Source organism: Oryx dammah, unplaced genomic scaffold (assembly GCF_014754425.2).
Source record: "Oryx dammah isolate SB20612 unplaced genomic scaffold, SCBI_Odam_1.1 HiC_scaffold_23, whole genome shotgun sequence".
Lineage (NCBI taxonomy): Eukaryota > Metazoa > Chordata > Mammalia > Artiodactyla > Bovidae > Oryx > Oryx dammah.
This window is the reverse complement of record NW_024070207.1, coordinates 47,816,526-47,843,652: the sequence shown is the minus strand read 5'-3', so window position 1 is coordinate 47,843,652 and position 27,127 is coordinate 47,816,526.

The following is a 27,127-nucleotide window of genomic DNA, read 5'->3' as shown; positions in this document are numbered from 1 at the left end:
TACAGTAATCTGGGCTGTAGGTTATTTTCTTTCATCACTTTAAGTATGTCCTGCCATTCCCTCCTGGCCTGAAGAGTTTCTATTAAAAGATCAGCTGTTATCCTTATGGGAATCCCCTTGTGTGTTATTTGTTGTTTTCCCTTGCTGCTTTTAATATTTGTTATTTGTGTTTGATCTTTTTAAATTTGATTAATATGTGTCTTGGGGTGTTTTGCCTTGAGTTTATCCTGTTTGGGACTCTCTGGGTTTCTTGGACTTGGGTGATTATTTCCTTCCCCATTTTAGGGAAGTTTTCAATTATTATCTCCTCAAGTATTTTCTCATGGTCTTTCTTTGTGGTCTCTTCTTCTGGGACTCCTATGATTTGAACGTTGGGGCATTTAACATTGTCCCAGAGGTCTCTGAGATTGTCCTCATTTCTTTTCATTCATTTTTCTTTTTTCCTCTCTGATTCATTTATTTCTACCATTCTATCTTCTACCTCACTAATCCCATCTTCTGCTTCCATTATTCTACTATTTGTTCCCTCCAGAGTTTTTTAATCTCATTTATTGCATTATTCATTCTATATTGACTCTTTTTTATTTCTTCTAGGTCCTTGTTAAACCTTTCTTGCATCTTCTCAATCCTTGTCTCCAGGCTATTTATCTGTGATTCCATTTTGTTTTCAAGATTTTGGATCATTTTCACAATCATTATTCAGAATTCTTTATCAGGTTGATTCCCTATCTCTTCCTCTTTTGTTTGGTTTGGTGGGCACTTATCCTGTTCCTTTACCTGCTGGGTATTCCTCTGTCTCTTCATCTTGTTTATATTGCTGGGTTTGGGGTGGTCTTTCCCTATTCTGGCAGTTTGTGGAGTTCTCTTTATTGTGGAGTTTCCTCACTGTGGGTGGGTTTGTATGGGTGGCTTGTCAGGGTTTCCTGGTTAGGGAAGCTTGTATTGGTGTTCTGGTGCGTGGGGCTGGATTTCTTCTCTCTGGAGTGCAATGAAGTGTCCAGTAATGAGTTGTGAGATGTCAATGGGTTTAAAGTGACTTTGGGCAGCCTGTATATTGAAGCTCAGGGGTGTGTTCCTGTGCTGCTGGAGAATTTGCATGGTATGTCTTGCTCTGGAACTTGGCCCTTGAGTGGTGTTTGGTTTCAGTGTAGGTATAGAGGTATTTCATGAGCTCCTGTCAATTTTTGTTCTCTGGAGTCAGGAGTTCTCTGGTGTTCTCAGGATTTGGACTTAATCCTCCTGCTTCTGGTTTTCAGTCTTATTTTTACAGTAGCCTCAAGACTTCTCCATCTATACAGCACCATTGATAAAAACATCTAGGTTAAGGATGAAAAGTTTCTCCACAGTGAGGGACACCCAGAGAGGTTCACAGAGTTACATGGAGACGAAAAGAGGGAGGAGGGAGATAGAGGTGACCTGAATGAGATGAAGTGGAGTCAAAAGAAGAGAGAGCAAGCTGGCCAGTAATCACTTCCTTATGTGTGCTCCACAGTCTGGAACGCTCAGAGATGTTCACGGAGTTATACAGGGAAGAGAAGAGGGAAGAAGGAGACAGAGGTGACCAGAAGGATAAAGGGGGAAATCAAAAGAAGCGAGACAGATCCAGCCAGTAATCAGTTCCCTAACTGTCCTCCACTGTCCAGAACACACAAAGAGATTCACACAATTGGGTAGAGAAGAGAACGGGGAGGGAAGAGATAGAGGTGACTTGGTAGAGAAAAAGGAGAGTCCAAAGGGGGAGAGAGCAGTCAAGCCAGTAATCTTCCTCCCAAGTCAAAAAGAGTACTGAAGATTGGGTTCTGAAAGGTACAAAATTGATAACAAATACCAAAAAGCAAAGATTAAAAATCTAGAGTAGAGGTTGGATTTTCAAAAAGACAGTATTAAAGAAAAAAAAGTCACAAAAATTGTAATATATGTGTGTGTGTGTATATATATATATATATATGAGGTTTGCTTTAAGAAATAGGGTCTCTCTTTTTTTGCAAAGTAATAATAGGTTATAAAAATGAAAATTGAAGCAGTAATAGAGGATTTAACAATTAAAAAAATAAAACATAAAAAATGATAGTAAAAATTATAAAAATATATCAAGGACTTTCTCTGGTGTTGTTGTGGGCAGTGTGGGGTCAGTTCATTTTTGCATAATTCCTTGATCCAGCTTATATTTCTCAAGATTTATAGGCCCCTTCCTATGTAGTCGGTACTAACTACAGGGTTTTAATCTATTGCACCTGTCACTTCCAAGGAGGTTCCCCCTGCTCTAGCTTCTTCTGTTTGCTGGTCTCTTCAGAGTCTAATTTCCACCCTGACACAAGGGGGTGGTAGTGGACACTTTTTTTAGGCTCACTTGTTCAGTTGTGCTGTGGGGAGGGAGGGACTCTGCAAACAAATAACACTGGCATGTGCTCACAGTGTCTTGGCCACACTGGGTTTGCCCCCGCTCACAGCGTGTGTGCTTTCCCTATCTACACCGCTTAGGTTCTAGGTTGCTCTGCCGGCAACTGTCTGAGGCCGGCCCTGGGTTGTATGCACTTCCCTGGTCTAAGCCGCTCAGATTCACATATTCGGGCAGTCCTCAGAGGCACAGACTCGGTTGGGCCTGCATTTTGTGCCCTTCTCAGGTCCGAGCAGCTCAGGTGACCAAGTGTTTAGGGAGCACGGTCACTGAGATTTATCGCCTCCCCCATCCCAGCTGCTTGGTTTTCTGCATGTATAATTGGTGCACCTTCTCAGGCTGATGTTGACCGTCCAGAATCCCAAGAAGTCTTAGTTAGCAACGAAGCCTACTTGCAGTTTGGTAAATAATGCCTGTCTGGGGCCACGATTTCCCCCTTCTGGCTCTGGCTGCCTGTCACCAAAGGGGGATGGTCTGCAGCTGGCTAGCTCTGCTCAGTCCTTTGTTCTGTGAGCTGGCTTGAACAGTGTCTTAGGTTAGGGCTTTTCGTGTAGCTCTTTGTTCTGTGAGCGGGCCTGGTGGTGTCTTAGGTTAGGGCTTTTCGCGCGGTAGCTATCCCACAGTCTGGTTTGCTAGCCCAAGTTAGTTCCCTCAGATTACCCTCGGGGAATTCAGGCCAGTCTTTAAGCAATGGAGCCTGCGCCTCCCTACCCAGCCCCCGCTTGCTAGTGGCAGATGCAGGCTTCTGCACTGCTTCTCCACTGGGGAAGTTACTATTGGGCACATAATCTGTGGGTTTTAATTATTTATTTATTTTTCCTCCCGGTTATGTTGCCCTCTGTAGTTCCAAGCCTCGCCACAAAATCAGCTGTGAGAGTGTTTCCTGGCATTTGGAAACTTCTCTCTTTTTTAAGACTCCCTTCCTGGGGACAGAGCTCTGTCCCTACCTCTTTTGTCTCTCTTTTTGTCTTTTATATTTTTTCCTACCTCCTTTTGAAGGCAATGGGCTGCTTTTCTGGGTGTATGATGTCCTCTGCTGGCATTCAGAAGTTGTTTTGTGGAATTGATTCAGCGTTCAAATGTTCTTTTGATGAATTTGTGGAGGAGAAAGTGGTCTCCCCAACCTATTCCTCCTCCATCTCAGGACTGCCTCCTCCTTTTATTGATTTTGAACAAGATGTACCCCAAATTTAGAAGACTTCCAGGAAGGTTAAAAAAAAAGATAACCTGGGTTGATTTACCAGGTTATGATTTATGATTTATATGATTTACCATATATATATATATATATATATATATATATACGTAATGCTATTTTTAAATTTGGGGAACTATAGCTTCTGTTTGAATTGGTAGAATACTTTGTTTTTATAGATGTAACTATAAACTATCTACGCACTACCACTAAAGCCAAGCACGTTTCTGCTCCCTATCTTTCTTATTTGAGTAGGAATATTGTTTTCAACATCATGTAGGGCTCTACCAGTATTTTTTATTAGCACCATATTTGTATTTCATGACAAAATAAATTGCATTTTTATTTTAAATTTATTTAGATGGAAATACACTTACATGTAAATGTTAATTACAACAGAAAATGTGTTTTTTTTTCTTTCAGTTTTGAAGTTCTAAAGTGAATTTACAGTAACATTTACAATAAAGGCAGATACACTGTCTCTGACAATGTGATATTCACAAAGGCTTGCCAAGGCAAGCTCCATAAATTTGGTTTCTTAAAAATGGTACTATTATTGGAATAAGCTCTTTTCTCTTTGAAGTATCTGATAATACTGATATGAAATTCAAGTCTTTTAACTGCAAAGATCTTCTGCTAGTGGAACCACACAGTATAAATTTTCCTTTTATTTTCCCTGCATGCACAAACACTTTGAATTTGAAAATGAGCAAAATTAAATTAGAATAGTGATTTCACTCTCCAATCATGTTTTACAGAGTAACATGGAACCATTTTTTTTGCAACGAAATGTGTTAGTAGTAAACTGTCATCCTCTGAAACAGTCTCAAATGATTAACTTTCAAGTGATTGCTGACGCTTCTTGAGCAGATTGGTGATTTCTGATTTTCACCTGATCAATGGTACCACTACCACCCCAAAGAAGAAGTGGGTAATATCAAGGGATATTTTGTTGTTATCATCAATTTTCTTGTGAGATCAATATTGAGTACTTACTGTTTGCATTTAATATGTACTTTTATTTTTTGGAACTCACAGCTACAGAAAAGGTGAGTCACAAAAACTTTAAAAAAAATTACTTTGTAAAAAATGAGAACTCCAAATAGGAACCACATGTGGATTACTCTGTCTATAGACTATAGTATGGCTGGATAGCCCCAATTTCCACCCTATATTTCTTGGACACAATCTGTAATGTCCCATGATTCCCACTGACCATGACAAGTGGCAACCTTCCCTTATAGCTTCATGTACTTAACAGTTCTTGGCTTAGATCACGGCACAAGTGGCTTCTGTAAGGCAGTGGAGCCAGTGACTTTTGCCATCACCATTTGAGACTAGAAGAAAGCACTGATTCCCAGCACTAGGAAGCACACATTTTACTGTATCTACAAACACCTAGCATGCTGACTTTAAAAACAAAAATCAAAGAAAAAGAAATGGTCCAGTACTTTCCACTATAGAAATATCTCACACACCACATGATGAGACCAAGTCAGAAAGCAGAAATATACATTGCAGATCTGCCAAAGCTACCCTGACATATTTTAATGCAACTTTAATATTAATGTTGTTTAGTCGCTCAGTTGTGCCCGACTCTTTGCAACCCATGGACAGTACCCCGCCAGGCTCTTTTGCCCCTGGGGATTCTTCAGGCAGGAACACTGCCTGAAGTGGGTTGCCATTTCCTCCACCTGGGGAACTTCCTGACCCAGGGATTGAACCCAAATCTCCTGCATTGGCCGGCAGATTCTTTACTGCTGAACAACCAGGGAAGCCCAATACTTTACTAAATATAATATATCCAGAAAAGTGCAAAATCTGACTGGATTCCAGGAGTACAGGAGTAAACAAGGGCTCACCCAGGAAAACAGGGACTCACAGGTGAGTCATTTAGTAACTAGTCCTAGTAACTAGAATTCACGTTTCTGTTCAGTTTAGTTCAGTTCAGTCACTCCGTCATGTCCGACTCTTTGCAACTCCATGAATCGCAGCATGCCATACCTCCCTGTCCATCACCAACTCCCGGAGTTCACTCAGACTTGCGGATTCACATTTAGTTCAACCTTAAGTCTGATTCAGAGCTCCTGGCTGTCTCCTGAGCAAGGCTCTGGGATCTGCCATCAGGAAGAGGGTGTGAGCAGGCAGTGCTTGGTCTCTTCTTTCTCTCTCCCCTTAACCCTACCACCTCTTACTGGCCAGAGGTGACCAGCCTCAATGATCTCCAATAATTCTTACCCTATAGTAGCAACACTGTCTTGTCCCTTCTCACACTGAAGGGGGCTAACCTGTATAAACGACATCTGCATAAGGCAACTTCATGGAAAGGTCCTCAGTCAGAACTACCTAATAAGCCACTCTGGAATTTCTTTCTTTTTTTTTTTTTTCAGTAAATAACTGTTTTTTATTAATAGTATCTTGGGGCTACCTTGTATCTTTAGGTTTTGCAGAATGCCAATACCCACAAAAAACTGTGAGAAAAATCCATTTTTTCTTGTATTTAAGACACTGACTCTGGGGGTGATTTTTCACATGTCAATCAATAACTGATGAATTCCTCCTGGGTCAGGAAGAACTAGAGGGATGAGAAGAAGACAGTAGGTCTTTTATGACTGCTGTACTCACAAGTCTCACCTTTAGGGCTGTACTCCCTAAACTGTGTCCACAGCCTGGCTTTTGGTGGTATGGGGGGTGCTTATTAGTCATTCATCTGAGCACTGGCAGATGTCCTCAAAAAGAAATTCTTCCACTTGGGCAAGGCATGCTCTGGGTGATTCACAACACCCTCAAAGCTTCCACCCCTGGCAATAGACCCATAGCTTTTTCCTCTTTGGATCTTTTTTTTTTTTTTTTTCTGGTAAGCAGCTTTCTTGGGCATCCAGACATCAAGATGACTCAAGCTGATTACCTTCTGAGCTAGCCACTTGGCCCAAAGGAAAATCACTCAAAGTGTAGTTTGCCTAATTGCTGATTCTTTCTCCATGCACTGCATTTTGGAGCTACTCAGATCCACTCTTAATTTCTATGTTCATTTATTCCCCCTTACCCACTTAAAGATATTGTCTAATTCTTCCAAGAACTCTTGCCCTGACCTCCATCTGAGTGTGATCGTGAATTGGGCATATGAATTTTTGTAGTTCTGGACGATTCCATCCTGAGAATGTACTGCTACTCTTTCCTTGCAGGCATACTGAATCTGTGCAGGTAGTTCTCATGGAACCCTCTTCCATCAAGTTTAGTGAAAAAACTAAAAATCCATTATACTTTCTATTCCAAAAAATTCCTTTCAGTAATTCCCTTTAAAGTGTTTCATATTCTCCTACAAGGGAAAAATGAAGGTCACTTGACCAATTTTTCTAGCTTTCAGTGCATTCTTTAAGAGAGAGATATGTCTAGCACTGTTGTTCTCAGCTTTAGGATTTTAACCAAAATTCCTAGTAAACTGAAAAAGCACAATTTATTTTCCTGCTACATTCTAGCTTTTTCCCTCCTGCCTGAGATAAGGCTGGTAAGTTCACATGTATCTTTTTTTAATAAATTGATGAAATTATCAATATCTTATTATCAAAAGGGTGGATAACTATATTTTTCAATACTCATATAAGGCATTGTAGAAGGAAACGGCAACCCACTCCAGTGTTCTTGCGTGGAGAATCCCAGGGATGGGGGAGCCTGTTAGGCTGTCGTCTATGGGACTGCACAGAGTCAGACATGACTGAGGTGACTTAGCAGCAGCAGCAGCATATAAAGCATCTAATAGCAGTTATTTTGTAACATAATGAAATTTATTCAACATTTTAAAAATTCACTAATGACTTTATAAAGCTTTTTTAAAATATTAATCCTTGTTAAATGCAAAAGACACAGGATTTCCCTGGTTGTCCAGTGTTTAGCACTCTACATTTCTATTGCAGGGGGTGCAGGCTCCATCCCTGGGTGGGGAACTGAGATCATGCCTGCTATGCAGTAAAGGTAAAATGTAAAATTTAAAAAAAAAAAAGAAAGAAAAGCACAAGACATAGCAAAACTATTGTTTCCAAAAATACTGTAATCCATATTCTTCACAAGACTCAGTGAAGAGTATCAGTACTTCACCAGATCAAACATAATGAATAAGAGGTTAATTTGGGGGGAAAAAAGGAAAAGATGGAAATCACAGGTGCAAAATGAAAACCTATAAAGGAGAAAATAAATACCTGACTCACTCTGGAGAAACTGTATGATGACATGCTTAGTAACATGGGACCCTGGGGTTGAAATTCCCCACTTGTATGAACTTTTAAAGATTATTTCAATACTCTGAACACTAGTTATCATATTTGTGAAAACAGAGATGATAACTGAACTTCACTCACAGGGTACTTGGGAGAATTAAATGAGATTGTGCACATAGAGCACTTAACATATGTAATATATGTAAGCTTCTGTCACTGAAGAATAACCAAAATATGAGAAACTTAAACAAGTTCTTCCTGGTCATACGGGAAAAGGATAAAAAGATTCAAATTCCATGATAAAGAGATGACCAATATGGAAGAGATATTCCAGAGATGCAACCTATAGATAATTGGTGATCTTGAAAAAGGGTATAAAACCAAGAGAAAAGAGTTAATAAGCAAAGAATGACCTGCAGACAGAAAGTGCTCAGAATGTATTAACAAAAAATGAATAAAATTAATTCGACAAATATACTTGAGTTCAGTCGCTCAGTCGTGTCCAATTCTTTGCGACCCCATGAATTGCAGCATGCCAGGCCTCCCTGTCCATTACCAACTCCCGGAGTTCACACCAACTCATGTCCATTGAGTCGGTGATGCCATCCAGCCATCTCATCCTCTCTCGTCCCCTTCTCCTCCTGCCCCCAATCCCTCAAAGCATCACAGTCTTTTCCAATGAGTCAACTCTTCACATGAGGTGGCCAAAGTACTGAAGTTTCAGCTTTAGCATCATTCCCTCCAAAGAAATTCCAGGGATGATCTCCTTCAGAATGGACTGATTGGATCTCCTTGTAGTCTAAGGGACTCTCAAGAGTCTTCTCCAACACCACAGTTCAAAAGCATCAATTCTTCGATGCTCAGCTTTCTTCACAGTCCAACTCTCACATCCATACATGACCACAGGAAAAACCATAGCTTTGACTAGATGGACCTTTGTTGGCAAAGTAATGTCTCTGCTTTTGAATATGCTGTCTAGGTTGGTCATAACTTTTCTTCCAAGGAGTAAGTGTCTTTTAATTTCATGGTGGCAATCACCATCTGCAGTGATTTTGGAGCCCAGAAAAATAAAGTCTGACACTGTTTCCATTGTTTCCCCATCTATTTCCCATGAAGTGATGGGACTGGATGCCATGATCTTTGTTTTCTGAATGTTGAGCTTTAAGCCAACTTTTTCGCTCTCCTCTTTCACTTTCATCAAGAAGCTTTTTAGTTCCTCTTCACTTTCTGCCATAAGTGTGGTGTCATCTGCATATCTGAGGTTATTGATATTTCTCCTGGCAATCCTGATTCCAGCTTGTGCCTCTTCCAGCCCAGCATTTCTCATGATGTATTCTGCATAGAAGTTAAATAAGTAGGTTGACAATATACAGCCTTGATGTACTCCTTTTCCTATTTGGAACCAGTCTGTTGTTCCATGTCCAGTTCTAACTGTTGCTTCCTGACCTGCATACAGATTTCTCAAGAGGCAGGGAAGGTGGTCTGGTATTCCCATCTCTTTCAGCATTTTCCACAGTTTATTGTGATCCACACAGTCAAAGGCTTTGGCATAGTCAATAAAGCAGAAAGAGACGTTTTTCTGGAACTCTATTGTTTTTTCTATGATCCAGCGGATGTTGGCAATTTGATCTCTGGTTCCTCTGCCTTTTGTAAAACCAGCTTGAACATCAGGGAGTTCACGGTTCACGTATTTATGAAGCCTGGCTTGGAGAATTTTGAGCATTACTTTACTAGCATGTGAGATGAGTGCAATTGTGAGGTAGTTTGAGCATTCTTTGTCATTGCCTTTCTTTGGGATTGGAATGAAAACTGACCTTTTCCTGTCCTGTGGCCACTGCTGAGTTTTCCAAATTTTCTGGCATACTGAGTGCAGCACTTTCACAGCATCATCTTCTAAAATTTGAAATAGCTCACCTGGAATTCCATCACCTCCACTAGCTTTATTCATAGTGATGTTTTCTAAGGCCCACTTGACATCACATTCCAGGATGTCTGGCTCTAGTTGAGTGATCACATCATTGTGATTATCTTTGTCATGAACCCCTTTTTTGTACAGTTCTTCTGTGTATTCTTGCCACCTCTTCTTAACATCTTCTGCTTCTGTTAGGTCCATACTATTTCTGTCCTTTATTTAGCCCATGTTTGCATGAAATATTCCCTTGTTATCTCTAATTTTCTTGAAGAGGTCTCTAGTCTATGTAATTATAGACCTAGGGAAAAAGCTGACTGAAAAGCTGCCTGAAATAAGAGTTTTCAACTAGACATTAAATTAAAAGCTCAAAATTTAATAGCACTCCTGTGCATATCAGTAATCAAGTTAGCTATTTCCAGCTAAAGTGAAAGTGTTAATAGCTCAGTCCTTGCCATTGACTTCTTCAGGGGATCTTCCGAACCCAGAGATCAAACCCAGGTCTCCTGCCATGGAAGCAAATGATTTCCCACTGAGCCAATAGGGAAGCTCCTTAGAGCAGTTCTCTCTGTATCTTGTGATAGTGCCTCCCAGGCTTGAAGTCCTAACATAACTCTCAACTTTTAGGTTGTAAATAATTTTAAAGTCCACACTCCCCAGCCCTTAAATCTGGGGTGGATCTGTAGCTTGCTTTGACCAAAAGAATGTGGCACGTTGAATGCTATATCAGTTATGTTGACTAAAATATACGGCCACAACCTGAAAGTAGAGAGTTATTTGATTTGGTGGGAATGTTTAAGACTCCAAGCCCAGGAAACAGCATCTCAATAAGAAAACTGCTCCAAAGAAGCAGGAGAGGAAGTCAGGCTTCCTGTTTGCTTGTTTACCTTCCTTCTTGCACTCCCCCAGCTCCTCAGCAATCACCATGGGGGGTGGTAGCGTCTGCTACCTTTGGAGGCCAGAAATCACTGATGGCTGTGACATTTCTTGTTCATTAGATATTTTCATTTCACAGTTACAATCCTAGGTTCCAAGAGTTCTTGAATGCTTCCACTCTTTGTTTGGAATGCAGTCCCTATAACAGGAACAAGCCTGGGCTAGCCTCCTACTAGAGGAGAGTCCGCCCCTTTGTTCCAGCTAAAACACCAGAGGCTTCAGGGCTAGCAGAGATCAGCAAAGCTGCTTACCTGACCCACATCTGTACCCAGATGCACCTGGGAGCTTAGCCAAGCTCAGAGGAAACACCAGCTGAGCCAATATGCAGAATCCTGAGCTAAGCCACTTCCTTTTTGGTAACTCCCCATTGTTACAAAATAAAGACCGGACTCTACTGTGAATTAAGAAAATTTCCTGCATCACCCTCCCATCCCCCGCCAAGATCCAGGTTTCCAGACGCTCCACTTCTCCACTGCCAATGCTCTCAGTCACTGCCATATGGTCCAGAAAAGTGAAAAAGTGAAAGTGTTAACAGCTAAGTCATATCTGAATCTTAGTTACCCCATGGACTGTAGCCTGTCAGGCTCTTGGTCCATGGGATTTCCCAGACAAGAATACTGGAGTGTGTTGCCATGCCCTCCTCCAGCAGATCTTGCTGACCCAGGGATTGAACCTGCATCTCCTGCATTGTAAGCAGGTTCTTTACCACCGAGCCACCAGGGAATCCCAGAGACCAAGGTAAATCTACTGAATGAAAAGCACTTGGCATCAGCTAAGAAGATTTTTTTTTTTTTACTTTACAATATTGTATTAGTTTTGCCATACTTCAACATGAATCTGCCACAGGTGTACACGTGTTCCCAATCCTGAAAACCCCTCCCACCTCTCTCCCATACCATCCCTCTGGGTCATCCCAGTGCACCAGCCCCAAGCATCCTGTATCCTGCATCGAACCTAGACTGGTGATTCGTTTCTTATATGATATTATACATGTTTCAATGCCATTCTCCCAAATCATCCCACCCTCTCCCTCTCCCACAGAGTCCAAAAGACTGTTCTATACATCTGTGTCTCTTTTGCTGTCTTGCATACAGGAAGATTTTAAAGAGGTTTTGAGCCATATCTCAGTCTTCCTGAAACAAACTTCAGAAGTGGGACCAAAGAATCTTATTTTCTCATTTAACTCCACAGGGGATTCTGATGAGACTAAGTGTCATATTCCAGTTTGAGAATAAGAGCTTCACAGGTAGCAGAGAAGTAAACAATCTCCCTGTCAATGCAGGAGACACAGAGACCTGGGTTCAATCCCTGGGTCAGGAAGATCCCCTGGAGGAAGAAATGGTAACCCACTCCAGTATTCTTGCCAGGGAAATCCCATGGGCAGAGGAGCCTGGTGGGCTACAGTGCATGGGGTCCCATAGAGTTGGACATGACTGAGAGCACACACACACACACACACACACACACACACACACACACACTTTGAGAATAAATGTCTTCAGCTCCTACCATGCTCTTCTGCAAGCACACTGAGTCCTCCTATGTCTTTGATCATGATATCTTACTCCTAGAATGTCCTGTCCATGCTTCTGCACCTGCTGAGCTCATTTTTGAAGTCCGATCTTGGGTCTTCACTCTCTGTAGCTTCCCCTGGATCCCTATCCCTCAAACCATGTTGAATGAATTAATTCCTCATCTCTGTCCTCATGGTATTATGTGCCTCTGAGGAGTATAGCAGTCGTCACATTTTCAAAAAAAAAAAAAAAAAAGCCTGTTTACACATCTGACTTCCTTCATGACTGCCATTTTCAGGGGCAAGAATCTTGATCTTAACTGTTTTTTATACTTCCAGAGCCTTCTGAGCTCCTGGTAGGCATTCAATCACTGTTAAAATGAATGGACATTTTGTCCCTAAAGTTTTAAGTTATAGTTCACTATTTTACTTGAAAAGTTGTGAATTTCCCAGAATGTAAGTGTGAATTATTTTTGGATTATCTGCTAGTTAAAAAACAAAACAAAACAAAACAAAACAAAACTATACTTTATGCAGTTCTTCCCCTCTATGTAATACACAGGTAATTGAGGTCAGAATGAGGTATTTTCATAGTATTAAAAAGTCTTTTATCTCTCTGTTCTGTATGCCCTATTCAGTTGTCTGAGATTTCCACTGCATTATTGATATATTTTAGCTTCAGAACCGTGTTCTCCCCTTAATTAGAATTTTTAGAAAATTATTAAAAATAAGTTTATATTTCATGCTATCTCCAAGTTGCCACAATGTAAAAGTCTCAAATAGAACCCATTTTTAAGTTTTGAAATGTTATTATATTTTGATGATATGGTCTATGTATAATTACTATAAACCAAATTTATCACTTTCAACTTAGTAAGAAATTTATTTCCTAAGTGTCAATTGTGCCAAATCATTGTGGAATAGGTTTGCTGCAAACACTACTCCACCAGTTGCCTGTCATTGGAAATTTAGTTTATGTAATGATACGTCTCTATCCAAATAATTTATACCATGTATAATAAGTTGATCTATTTCTTGTATTAATGAAATGATTGATGGCAAAAGATTTTAAGTGAAAATAGTAAAAAAGATGCATATTGTTTACATTTGATAGCTCACTAAAGGAGGTCTTGTTCAGTTTCTTGTAGCTTGCATTAGATTTATCAAAACAGTAGTTGATGGGCTTTGTGTTTAATTTTATTTGCATCAGGAGACCTGCTTACTCTTTTTAAAAAATATTTTTAATTCTTTCCTTTTTTTTTTTCTTTTTACCATGCTAGTACTTCATTGCTGCAAGGGCTTTTCTCTAGTTGAGGCAAATGGGTGGCTACCTTCTAGCTGTGGTGCATGGGCTTCTCATTGCAGTGGCTTCTGTTGTTGTAGAACAGAGGCTCTAGGATGCGAGGGCTTCAGTAGTTGTGGTATGTGGCCTCTGTAGTTGCAGTTCCTAGGCTCTAGAGAACGGGCTCAATATTTGTGCACATGAGCTTAGTTGCTTTGCAGCATGAGTGATCTTCCCAGACCAGAGGTTGAATCCATCTCTCCTGCATTAACAGGTGGATTCTTTACCACTGAGTAACCGGGGAAGTATCTGCTCACACTTAAAGGTTGCTACCAGCAATGGGGCCTAGAAAGTAAGGATATTCTACATTTTGAGGAAGATCAACAATGTATTTTTCTCAACTCTGGCTTTCTGAGAAGCAAGTCATCTGTTTTCCAAATACAGGGAAATGACTAGAACCTAGAAATAATAATCTTAAATGTGATGCTTAGTTAGAATCTAATTACTCTATCTTGAAATACTACATTCACAAATGAGCTCCTGTTGGTTGAGTACCAGCAGCAGTGTCCGTCTTACTACTCAACCCATAATGTGCTACACAGTAATTGAGGCCAAGGTCCAATGTGGCTCATCTGGTAAAGAATCCTCCTGCAATGTGGGAGACCTGGGTTTGATCCCTCAGTTGGGAAGATCCCCTGGAGAAGGGAACGGCTACCTCACTCCAGTATTCAGGACCGGAGAATTCCATGGACTACAGTCAGTCCATGAGGTCACAAAGAGTCAGACAAGACTGAGCGACTTTCACTTTCACTTTCCAATGTGTCCTGTAAGGAATCTGTGTGGTGTGACCCTACAGAGCTTCAGGGAAGTTTCTGCTACCTCAGTTATTATTCTAGCCACAGATATCTTGATCATTATATGCCTAAGGTTTGTTCATGTAATGTCTGCATGAGCAAACAGTACTCCAAGACAACTTTTCTTGTTAGCGTTAAAAAATGCTTACTAAACATATGCTCACTCATGGTGTTTGCAGCATGATAGAAAGTTTTTGAATTGCTTACACTGGAAGAAATCTTTGTAACTTACAGTTTTGTTAGGATAGTCATTAAACAGGTCAAATGAAAAGAAGGCCTGTGAAAAGAAGTTTCTCTGTACAACATAAGTGGCTGTGATGTGGCTCTGGGAGGCTTAGGGGTTATATGAGTCAAATGTGATGATGTTGCAAATGAGACCCTATGGAGGGTCTCTGCCCCTCAGAGCTGTATGAACTAGTTCTTCAGGTTCCTGACTTGGATTCCTTGAGAACATGGTATACATTTTCTCCTTCTTTGGCCACTTCATTAGTTCTTCCTTTTTGGCCTACTCAATACATGGGAACAGAGCCAAGGCTCAAACTCAGATTTTCTGTTCCTATCACCTCTGTTAGTTATCAAACATCTGCTTTGTGACCACCCTGTGCTCTAATGTCATTATGTAAAAGTATTATAACCAGGCGTGTGCCCTTATTAGGAGTACATGTTGATACATGATTAAAATTAAAAATGAATATAGATACCATTGAGCTCATTTTGAGAAATACAGATAACATGGTGTGGCAGGGGGAAAATGAGCTCAATTAGAATTGAAACAGAAATATATATTCATTTTTTAGGTCAATTATTGACTTACACTGTGCTCATGCATAAGAAATTTCTCTGGGCTTGATTTTTACTATTAAGTGAAATAGGTTACATTAGAAGGATCTGAATGTTCCTCAAAGTCTGGCCATTAACTAACTCAACATTGATTTTAGGGCATGAATCAAATTGGCTTGTATTAATTTTCACTGTGCACAAAATTCCACTGATGACATTGGCAGCAAAACAATCCTTAGTCAAGGTCAGGAACTTCTGGAGAGCCTAGGACCAGGCAGTACCTTACAGTGTATTTATGCCATTTTGTCTCTTTTCCTGTAAAGGTCATACTCTTCCCAGAGTGCAGAGAAAGGAAACTAACTTCTAAAGAATTATTAAGATTAATCACCTTGGGGAAATAAACACCTGTTTTGAAGTATAATTTTTCCAGCTTTATTGAGATGTACCTACTATTATATAAGTTTAAGGTGTATAGCATTATAATTTGACCAAAAGAATGTGGTACCAATTTACCATTGGCTACATAGTTGCTTTTAACATATTGTGAAATGATTACCACAATAAGGGTGGTTATGACATCTACTACTTGATATGAAGAGTGAAAGTCATTCAGTCGTGTTCAGCCTTCTTTATGGTCAAACTCTCACATCTGTACATGACTACTAGAATAAACCATAGCTTTGACTATAAAACAATCATTGCTGAGACCAATGTCATGGAACTTTTTTCCTAAATTCTCTTCTAAGAGTTTCATGTTTCAGGTCTTACATCTAAGTCTTTCATTTATTTTAGTTAATTTTAGTGAGTAGTGTAAAAGTAAGGTCCAGTTTCTTTCTTTCTTTCTTTTTCTTTTTTTGCATGTGAATATTCAGTTTCCATGAACCATATAGAGAAAACTCTATCATTTCCCTGTTGAGTATTATTAACTTCCTTGTCAAATACTAGTTGACCATCCATGTGTGGATTTATTTCTGCATCCCCATTCTGTTGTACTGGTCTATGTATTTGTTACTATGCCAGTAGCATATTGTTATGATTACTATATATCTTTTGATGAGATAATTTAATCCATTTACATTTAAAGTGATTTTTTTATAGGTAGGGGCTTAAAATTGCCCCTTTGCTAATTGCCGTCTTTTTTGTACATCCTGTTTTGTTTTGTTTTTCCCTTTCTTGCTCTTTTCCTTTGGGATTTAATGACTCTGTGTTTTTCATTTACTTCTTTATCGTTAACTTTTATGTTAAAATTCTTTAGATATAATTCTGAAAATTGAGTTGCAGGGTCAAAATGTATGCAAACTTTAATATGAATAGCAAATTGAGTTCAATAAGGGTTATACCAATTTAATCCCCACTAGCATATCTTGTGTTTGTCAGTTTCTTTAGTATTTGCCAAACTGGTATGTTAAAACATCTTTTGTTTTATATGGCAGCCTACAGAATTATTACAGACCTCTTCCTCTTAAACAAGAGGAAGGCTCTTAAATAGGCCTCATTCTGTTTAGAAGTATGGAAACAAATACTTGGACTGGTGTTTTATTATTTAAGACTTCTTCACTGTCAGCAGTTTAGACTCTTGATTCTAAGGGCAATATCTCATTGCACTCATGTTCCTATTATTTTAAACCTGAAATGAATATGACTCTTTAAAGGCTTATTTTCTGGGTCAAGGAATTTTGGAAAGTTGTGTTGTCTTTACACTTGTTATCAAAAGTAAATAATTATGTATATATTTGCTTCAATAAACTATAGACATACTTCAGATTTGATCTTTACTACAACTTTTATTACTCCTTGTTATTTATTTACCATTGGCTACATAGTTGCTTTTAACATCTGAAGATCTACATGACCCAATAATATAATACATTAAGCACATAATGTCATGGTAACACTATTGAAATTTTACTAACAAAACAGTAATCCAAATGCAAACTTTCTCTTATGGTACACAAGCCAGGATTAAAAAGTAAAATAAATTTTACAATAAGGAGAGGGGATTTATAAATGTTTTTGTCCTTGATCTTTTCTAGTTGATCATTGACCTGTTGATCATTTTTCTATTCGGGTTCTACATATTCTCTGGATGACATTACTTAGTGTGAAATCTGGATTGAACCTCAGCCCATAGTCTAAAACAAAACAAAACAAAAAGACAAATTGAGGAAAAATCTAGCCAAGTTACAATTCTCAAGAATAAAGCATACCAAAGCCATTTGGCTAGAAACCATGCTTTATACCAGGAGTAGTGAGGGAGGGAGAAAAAGCAGATAGTGATTGGAATAAGATCAAGACATGAACTGGCAGAGAACAGGAGCCAGATGAGAAAATACAATTTTAAATCCATCCAAGATCTCTAAAACTGAAGAAATTAAAGAAATGCTGTGTGTTGACAATGTCATTTCCTTGTAGATAATTGTCTTAACTTTAAGGAAAATCCCACCTCTAGTGGAGAGGAAATACAGTTGACACACAATCCTATGACTTAGAAATGGTTTATAAAAAGCCATATAAAATATTTCAAACTAATGGAGTCTAAACTCTGCTGTAACCTCAAAGCTTGTGACTATATCCATTCCTTTCTATGTTCAGCTCTCAGAAAAGTACCTGATACATAGTGGGTATTCAGGAATTCTTTGGATAAATGGCAACCTTGTTTATTCCAATTAATGGCTCAAGGTTATAGAATAGAAATGGCAGATATGTACTGTAGCAACCTCTAAAAATGCCCTGTACTTCTAGTGTATCATTTCTATAATCTACTGTTAAAAAATTATGTTGGCAATTAGAAATTCCTAAGACTGTGTGCCTATGAAATATTCATGAATGTCTCCAGTCTTCTTAAGCAGAACAGTCATGACAAGGACGTGCAACTCTGCACTTGCTACCGCATACATTTGCTTGGGTAAAATGACACAAAAAACAATGATACTCTTTAAATAAGCATTTTTATCCAGTATCTAAACTTAGTATTATTATGAGAGCTTGCTTAAAATATACCTGTAATCTTTGAAATCAAGTCAATTTGGGGGAGCTAGTCATTAGTAACTATAATTTAACAATACCTAAATATGGGACTTCTGTAGTGGCTCAGACAATAAAGAAGCCACCTGCAATGTGGGAGACCTGGGTTCACTCCCTGGGTTGGGAATATGCTGTGGAGAAGGGAATGGCTACCCACTTCAGTACTCTTGCCTAGAGAACCTGATGAACAGAGGAGCCTGGTGGGCTACATTCCATAGGGTTGCAAAGAGTTGGATACAACTGAGCAAATAACACTTTCAAACTTGGGGGTAAATGTGTAGGAAAGAGAGAATCATACATGAATCCTAAAACAAAAAGGACATTTCTTCTAAATCCTTCATGCATATAATAATTAGGGCTGATGTAGTAATAAATCTTAGGTTTTAGACATGGTAGTTAGTTAAATTGCCATATGGAATATTCATTTAACCTTGACTTTGTGAAACTTTATTCTGGAGCCAGGGTCAGTACATCTAAATTGAGCCTGGTGTTTTCCAGAAATGTTTTCCATAAAAGTATTCATGCCCGAACCCCTGATTTGTTTGTGCAAATTCATCCCCATCCTTGGAAGAACAACTGAGTGCATATATTACTGAAGATGGAGAAGCTATGAGATTTTCATATGCCAAACTAATATAGTTATAAAGAATATAATTTTGCTTTCTCAATGTTTAGGGTTAAAATGTTTTTTACATACAGTATGGAATTGTATACACACATACATTCTTGTGGGCTCACATGGAAGCATACCTTTTTTGGGGAGCAGTATATCATTCTAATGCCTCAAGTACATGGTATAACTTTTGAAGGTCAAGTTTCATTCTAATATCATCCTTGAAATCTTCCTCAGAATGAGATTTTTAATGTTTACAATGACATGTGATACTCAAATAATGAGAAATCACAGCCTCATAAGAAAAATTAAAACCCCCAAAGGCAAAGTTAAAATGAATACCATTAGAGGTCACGACTAAGTAATGAGAGCTTGTTAATGATCTCATTCATTGACCTTGAGTTGTAGTCAAGTTCTTAAAAATGCTCATTTCAAAAATTTATAATTTCTAGTTAAGTTCTCATTATCTCACTAGTAGTGATAAAATATTTAGAGAATAGAAGGTTGTTTTCAAATTGGATTATGCTGATATCCAGTGTTATAAAACAATTAGTAGTAGTATTCAAAGGAATATGCTTTTTGGTTGGTACTTATAAAATGAAACTTAAATTATGTGTCATCCTTACCAAAGCAAAAAACAAACAAAAATTATATTACTGCACATATGAAGGTGGGCATTTGGTCATGTATTTTGAGAAACATTCTGAACACTCAACTTTGCCTTTGTTCAAATTCACTTATTAAAAAAAAAAAATAATTGAAGTGGGCAAGCCAGAAGTTGTTTTATGAAAATACAATGGTAAAAATAAATATGTATACAAAAGCTGCCAGTCTTAAGAGTTAGGTTTTAAATAAGGATATTTATCAAACATTCTAAACTTTTTGCTGTTTATAATTCCTTTTTATTTTAAAGCTGAATGACAAATATTGATATATAATAACAAAAATATTAAAAGAATAACAGGATCTGGTATTTATTGGGTGCACACATCTTGCAAAATGCCAGACTGGATGAATCCTAGGCTAAAACCAGATTGCCTGAAGAAATATCAACAACCTCAAATATGCAGATGACAGCACTCTAATGGCAGAAAGTGAAGAGAAACTAAAGAGCCTCTTGATGAGGGTGAAAGAAGAGAGTGAAAACGCTGACTTAACACTCAATATTCAGAAAGCTAAGATCATGGCATCTGGTCCCATCACTTCATGGCAAATAGATGGGGAAACAGTGGAAACAATGACAGATTTTCTTTTCTTGGGCTCCAAAATCACTGTGGATGGTGACTGCATCCACAAAATTAAAAGATGCTTCTTAAAAGGAAAGCTACAACAAACCTAGATGGTGTATTAAAACATAGAGACATCACTGCTGACAAAGGTCCATATAGTCAAAAATTGTTTCATATTGATGGGAGAGTTGGACCATAAAGAAGGCTGAGCACCAAATTATTGATGCTTTTGAACTGTGGTTCTGGAGAAGACTCTTGAGAGTCCATTGGACTGCAAGGAGATCAAGCCAGTCAATCCTAAAGGAAATCAGCCCTGAATATTCTTTGGAAGCACTGATGCTGAAGCTCCAATATTTTGCCCACCTGCTGCGAAGAACCAACTCATGGAAAAAGACTCAGCTGCTGGGAAAGACTGAAGGCAAAAGAAGTGGGCAGCAGATGATAAGATGGTTAAACAGTATCACTGACTCAATGGACATGAATTTGAGCAAACTCCAGGAGATAGTTGAGGACAGAGGAGCCTGGCATGCTTTAATCCATGGGATTACAAACAGTCAAATATGACTTAGCAGATGAGCAATAACAACTCTTCAGGGTTCTGTGGAAATTTCTTGTGATGAGTTTTACATGTTACAACATGACTGTAAGACAGGTGACACAACACAACTGTACAATTTATTGATAGTTGGAAAAACTGAGGTTTCAGGGCTTGGAAGTAACTTGATCAAGGGCACATAGGAATTGTTAAGTTGGAATTTAAAGTTGGGTTGGCCTGATTTGAAACCCTTGAGAGAATACAAAGTGTCTGATATTCTTATTAGTCTTTCTACATATATCTCCTGTCCAGAACATGTTTTAAAAGGTCAAATTGGCAAGTTTTATTAACAGCAATAATTAGAGGAATATCTTAAGTGCTTACCATGTGTCACCCATTTTTTTATGATCACTTCACTTGCATTAATTTTGGTAAGTCTCTCAGTTTTGCAGTGGGGAAACTGAGCCCCAAGAGGATTATGATATCTCAGGGTCATACCTCTAGTTTCTGATTCAGCTATGATCCAGACCCAAAACTATAAGATTCCAGAGCCTGAACTCTTAAAACCTATAATCTACTATGAACCCTATATTGACATGTTAAAGTCAAAGTAGCATTTATTCTTTGCTGGAGGAGGGCAAGTATATTTCCACTAAGTTCAAGTGGAGACGAAGTGTCCAGTGAGAGAACTTAAAAGTGTCTATGCTGGAAAATGATAAATTAATTCTAAAAGAAGGAAACCATTCAGTTGTAGGATTCCCTGTATGTGAATGTAGAATTATGAAACATTAATTTGGGGATTAGGGAAGGTGATCATAAAACTTGGTTTTCCCAGGAAAGTTCCAATTTTTATCTATCATTCCAGTGTACTTATCAAAAATAGTTCACCCTTTACCTCTCAAAATTGCCTCAGTTTGGACAATAAATTATGTGTCAACCTAGGATGATGAGACCCAGTGTTTAGTTGTTGATGTGCCCAGAGAAAGGGCAAATGACTTTGGCCAAGCCACTTTGTAGATCTTATGTTTCTCATGTGTAAAATGAAGTTGTATGTGACAACAGAAGATTATCATGTTATTTTTCAGCTAGAATATTTCAACCAGTACTGATATTTTGTGAATTTGACAGTAATCCATAGGCTTTGCATCTTATTCTGTAAAATCACTTCAAAGATCTTACCAACATGTCAGTGTTCTTGAGGCCCATTCTGAGAAGAGATGATTCTGTAAGGCTGGCTGAGGCCCGCAATCCATCTTAACAAATCACTATAGTGCTGCAATATTTCAGTTATACATGCTGTCCTGAACTATGCACTCTCTGAGACCAGGGAATATATCTGACTCAACACTGTATATATTTACAGTTGATAGGTGCTTTATTATCTGTTGAGTGACTGAATGGAGGTTAATAGTTGCTACATGGCAACAACTAAAGCAGCACTGAGTTGCAGCTAATCGTGAAATATAAATGTTACATGTCATGTATGTGATGGATTCATGGCTTTGCACACCATCATGAGTATTGTTGATATAAGCAAGAAAAATAGACATTTGCAAAGCCTTTTTTTTCCCAATCAGGCACTTAATAACAGGGATTATCAAGCTCTGTGAAACCTTGGCAATAAAAGTTACACAGACGTTTAAGCCCTTACAGCACTGGGAGCAGCATTAAGAGGAGATAAAGAGAAGTGTTTGAGTTTCCATCTCTGCAACGTCAGGCCTTTCCTTGGGTTTGGAGTCAAGAAAGTCTGTCTTGTGTGTTTATGACCAAAGACTGTGTGTGGCAACTGTGAAAATGCAAGGCTTGCAAGTTTTGAACATAAAGAATGTTCTATACAGTATGAAAGTGCCTGTATGATAGTCAGTTGGAGAAATTATAAATATTAAATTTATGTTCCACGTAAAAGTATTGGACAATAGGTATTTGATAAATATATGAACACCATAGAGACTAGCAAAGGGTTTGGAGTCAGGCAGATGTGTATTCAAATTGCAGATTTGCTAAATGTTAGCTTTATAATTAAATCTTTTTTCTTGTAATACTGTTTTAACTTCTGTTCTCTCATTTGTCAAATGAATATATGAATACCTCTGTCATAGAAATATTGGAATAAATTTAGATAAGATGTGTTCTAGTATCTAGTATGTTGTTGTATAGCAGTAGTAATAGTAGTAGCCATAATAATGATGTCAGCAAGAATTTATTGAGCACTTACTATATCTCATATATTTTTCTAAGAGAGTCACATATACTATCTACATTAAAACTCACAGTGGTCCTACAAGGTGTGTATTATTGTTACCATCCCGATTTTGCTTCCCTGGTGGCTCAGTGGTAAAGAATCTGCCTGCCAAGCAGAAGACTTGGGTTCGATCCCTGGGTCAGGAAGATCCCCTGGAGAAGGAAATGGTAAACCAGTCCCGTATTGTTGCCTGGGAAATCTTATGGACAGAGGAGCCTGGCAGGCTACAATCTATGGGGTTGCAGAGTTGGACATGACTGACCAACTAAACAACAACATCCCTATTTTGCAAAATTAAAGAATGGATGTACAGAGAAGGTAATTAGTGAAAATCAAAAGGCTAATCAGTGGCAGAGGCAAGAATAAACCCTCAGCACGCATACTCCAGAATCTAAGTTCTTATTCTACACAACCTGTTTGTTCATGTTCTCCTGCTGTAATAATTGCTCAATGAGTCAACCAAATCCAATGAAATATGGTAAAACTTCAGTGTGGTAAGCTATCTCTGTTCACCAATAGCCAGGGTGTCTCTCTATGGAAGGTTTCTACATGCCAACTGAGGTGAACTCAGGAGTGGTCATATGAGATTTGGCCAGTGGAGTGTGAGTGCCCCTTCGATGGAGAAGTTTTAAAACGGTACAGGTTTTGCTTAAATCCTTGACTCTGTTGTAGTGAGAAGCAGTGCTCAAGATGGTGGTTGAGCCATCAGCCAGGTCCCTGAGTGAGGGTATTGCTGTGATACAAAGGATGAGAACTCCATATCCAACCCTTAATCGATAAATTGTGTGAGAAATAAACTTTTGTTGTTTTATGCCATTAAACTTTGAGGGGGTGGTATTTGTTACTGTACCATACCCTAATGTATCCTGACAGATACATCCAGAAAGGTTAGAAAAGAGTTAAAAAAAAATTAGAAATGAGCTGAAGTGCCACAAAGGCTATAAAGTTCTAGAGATAGAATGTAATTTCAGAAATGTTAGGTTGGTGCAAAAGTAATTGCAGTTTTGCATTGTTGCACTTTGGCGTTTGATATTGGAATACATTCTAAATAAATGTGCTTATGTTATATATCATTTTAATGTACTTTTCTTGCTTTGTTTTTTGCTAATGACTTTCTACTTGCTGTTTATTTTGTATTTGCTTTAGACAAGGGAAATGATGTTAGACAAAAGGCAAATTTGAGCAATTTTTTCACTTGAGTTCAAAATGGGTCATGAAGCAGCAGAGACAACTTGCAACATCAGCCATGCATTTGGGCCAGGAACAAACATATTGTGCAGTAGTGGTTCAAGAAGTTTTGCAAAGGAGAAAAGAGCCTTAAAGATGAGTGTGGTTGCCAGCCATCTGAAGTTGACAGCAACCAGTTGAGGGGATCATAGAAGCTGATCCTCTTACAGCTATATGAAAAGTTGCCAAAGAACTCAACATTGACCATTCTGTCATTGTTTGGCATTTGAAACAAAGTGAAAAGGTGAGAAAACTCAAGAAGTAGGTGTCATATTAGCTGACCGAAAATCAAGAAAACTTGTCATTTTGAAGTGTCATCTTCTTATTCTACATAACAACAGTGAACCATTTCACAATCGGATTGTGACACGCCATTTTCGTCGATTTTATATGGATTTTCGTTGATTTTATATGACAACCGGCAATGGCTAACTCAGTGGTTGAGCCAAGAAGAAGGTCCAAAGAACTTTCAAAAGCCAAATTTTCACCAAAAGAATGTCATGGTCACTGTTTTGTGGTTTGCTGCCTGTCCGATCCTCTAGAGCTTTCTGAATCCTAGCGAAACCATTACATCTGAGAAGTATGCTCAGCAAATTGATGAGATGTACTGAAACCTGCAATGCCTGCAGCCAGCACTGGTCAACAGAAACGGCCCAGTTCTTCTCCACAACAGACAATACCCGACTGCACATCACACAACCAGTGCTTCAAAAGTTGAAAGAATTTGGTGCCAATTTTGCTAGTTTTGTCTCATCCACCATCTTCACCTGACATCTTGCTAACCAACTACTACTTCTTCAAGCATCTCAACAACTTTGTGCAGAGAAAAGACTTCCACAGCCAGCAGGACACAGAAAATGCTCTCCGCATGTTCATGTAATCACGAAGCATGGATTTTTCAGCTATAGGAATCAACTTATTTCTCATTGGCAAAAATGTGTTGACTGTAATGATTCCTATTTTGAATAATAAAGATGTGTTTGAACCTAGTTATAATGAGCCTGAAACCATAATTACATTTGCACCATCCAAATAGTATTTTGGTGAAGAGTCCATGATGAAATGACATGTCCACTGTATTCCTATGCTTTGTGATCTATGCAGTGTTATTGTTTGAGAGATAATAGGACCAGTACCATACAGGACAACAGTTTTCTTCTACTTGGTTTTTATTTTGACAGTAGCATTTTAATAATTATATTTGTGAGCCCATACTAGTACCTTAAGAACATGTCTCAGAAAACAACCACAGGCATACCCTGCATTATTGCACTTTGCAGATATTGAAGGTTTGTGGCAATCCTGCTTTGCCAAAAGATAGTTAGCATTTTTGTTAGCAATAAAGTATTTTTATTTATTTTCTGCAATGCAGAAGACCCACATTCCATCCCTGGGTTGGGACAATCCCCTGGAGGAAGGCATGGCAACTCACTCTAGTACTCTTGCTGGGGAATTCCATGGAGAGAGGAGCCTTGTGGGCTACAGTCCATGGGGTCACAAAGAATGGGATCCAACTTCACGACTATCACACACAAAGTATTTTTAAATTAGGGTATGTACACTGTTTATTTAGACATAATACTCAGTTAGGGTAGTATAATGTAAACATAGCTTTTATGCGCACTGACAAATTCATGTGACTTGCTTTATCAGAGTGGTTTGGAATAGAAGTGGCAGTGTCTCTCAGTTATGCCTGTATAGGGTTAAAAATGAGTTCCTCCAGACCTATCAAACCTGTGATTATCGGGTCCAAATCATGTATCAGCCGAGTCAAACTATCAAGGTGTTATTGATACGAAAGCTTTTTGGCTTTGCAGAAGTTAAGATAGGGACCTAATTTTAGTCCTATAACACCCATACAACAAAACATTTGAGGGCTGTCTGATTTTCTATATTATCGCCATTCTTTTTAAACCATTAAAGTCTAACTTACTGATGAATTGAAGTGCTATTTTTAGACCTCATTCTACTTACTAATAGTGGATTTACTAAAAGTTAACAATTAAGACTATGAGCTTCTTGAGGTTAGGGGCTATCCTATATATATATATATAGGATATATATATATAGTGTAGTGTTAGACGCTCAGTCGTGTCTGACTCTGCAACCCCATGGACTGTAGCCTTCCAGGCTCCTTTGTCCATGGGATTCTCCAGGCAAGAATACTGGAATGGGTTGCCATTTCCTTCTCCAGAGGATCTTTCCCAACCCAGGGATCAAACCTGGGTCTTCTGTGTTGCAGGCAGATTCTTTACCATCTGAGCTACAGGGAAGTCCCATATATGTATGTATGTATGTATATATATATATATATATATATATTTGAGAACATAAGGCTAGTATTCTTTCAGTGAATATTTACCGAATACCTGAAAATAACTGGTCAGTGGATTAGCACTGAGAAATGATAGTAAAAATGAAGAGAGAATACAAATTTTTACCTTCATAAGTAGTACCAGTTATTTTCAGTGGTAGTGGCAGATAATAATCCTGTTGTTTAATAAATGTATAATTATGAATAGATGTAAGTTATTTACAGGAAACAAGCAAGATTTCATAAGAGCATATGATGATTAAGAAAAAGAATGCAGCACCTGGTACATTATAGTTAATAGTTGTTGAAAGATTTTAACTTTTCCATAATCTTTACATGCTTTTCTTTCTTGAATACTGAGTTTCTGTTACTTAAGTGGGTTATTTTTTTTTCCCGCATCCTACATATAGCTTTACAAAAATGATTTTACTGAAGTATCATTAATGTAATTGCAGTAATTTATAATATACACTTTGAATTTTGACATATATATACACATACTCATGAAATGCTCACCACAATCAAGATAACCAATATTTGTGTTACCTAAGGTTTTTTTTTTATTATTATTGAAGGATAATTGCTTTCCAGAATTTTGTTGTTTTCTGTCAAACCTCAACATGAATCAGCCATCGGTATATATATATCCCCTCTCTCTTGAAACTCCCTCCCATCTCCCTCCCCATCCCATCCTTCTAGGTTGATACAGAGCCCCTGTTTCAGTTTCCTGAGCTATACAGCAAATTCCCTCCCGTTGGCTAACTATTTTACATATGGTAATGTAAGCTTCCATGTTACTCTCCATATATCTCACCCTCTTCTCCCCTCTCCCCATGTCCATAATTCTATTCTCTATGTCTGT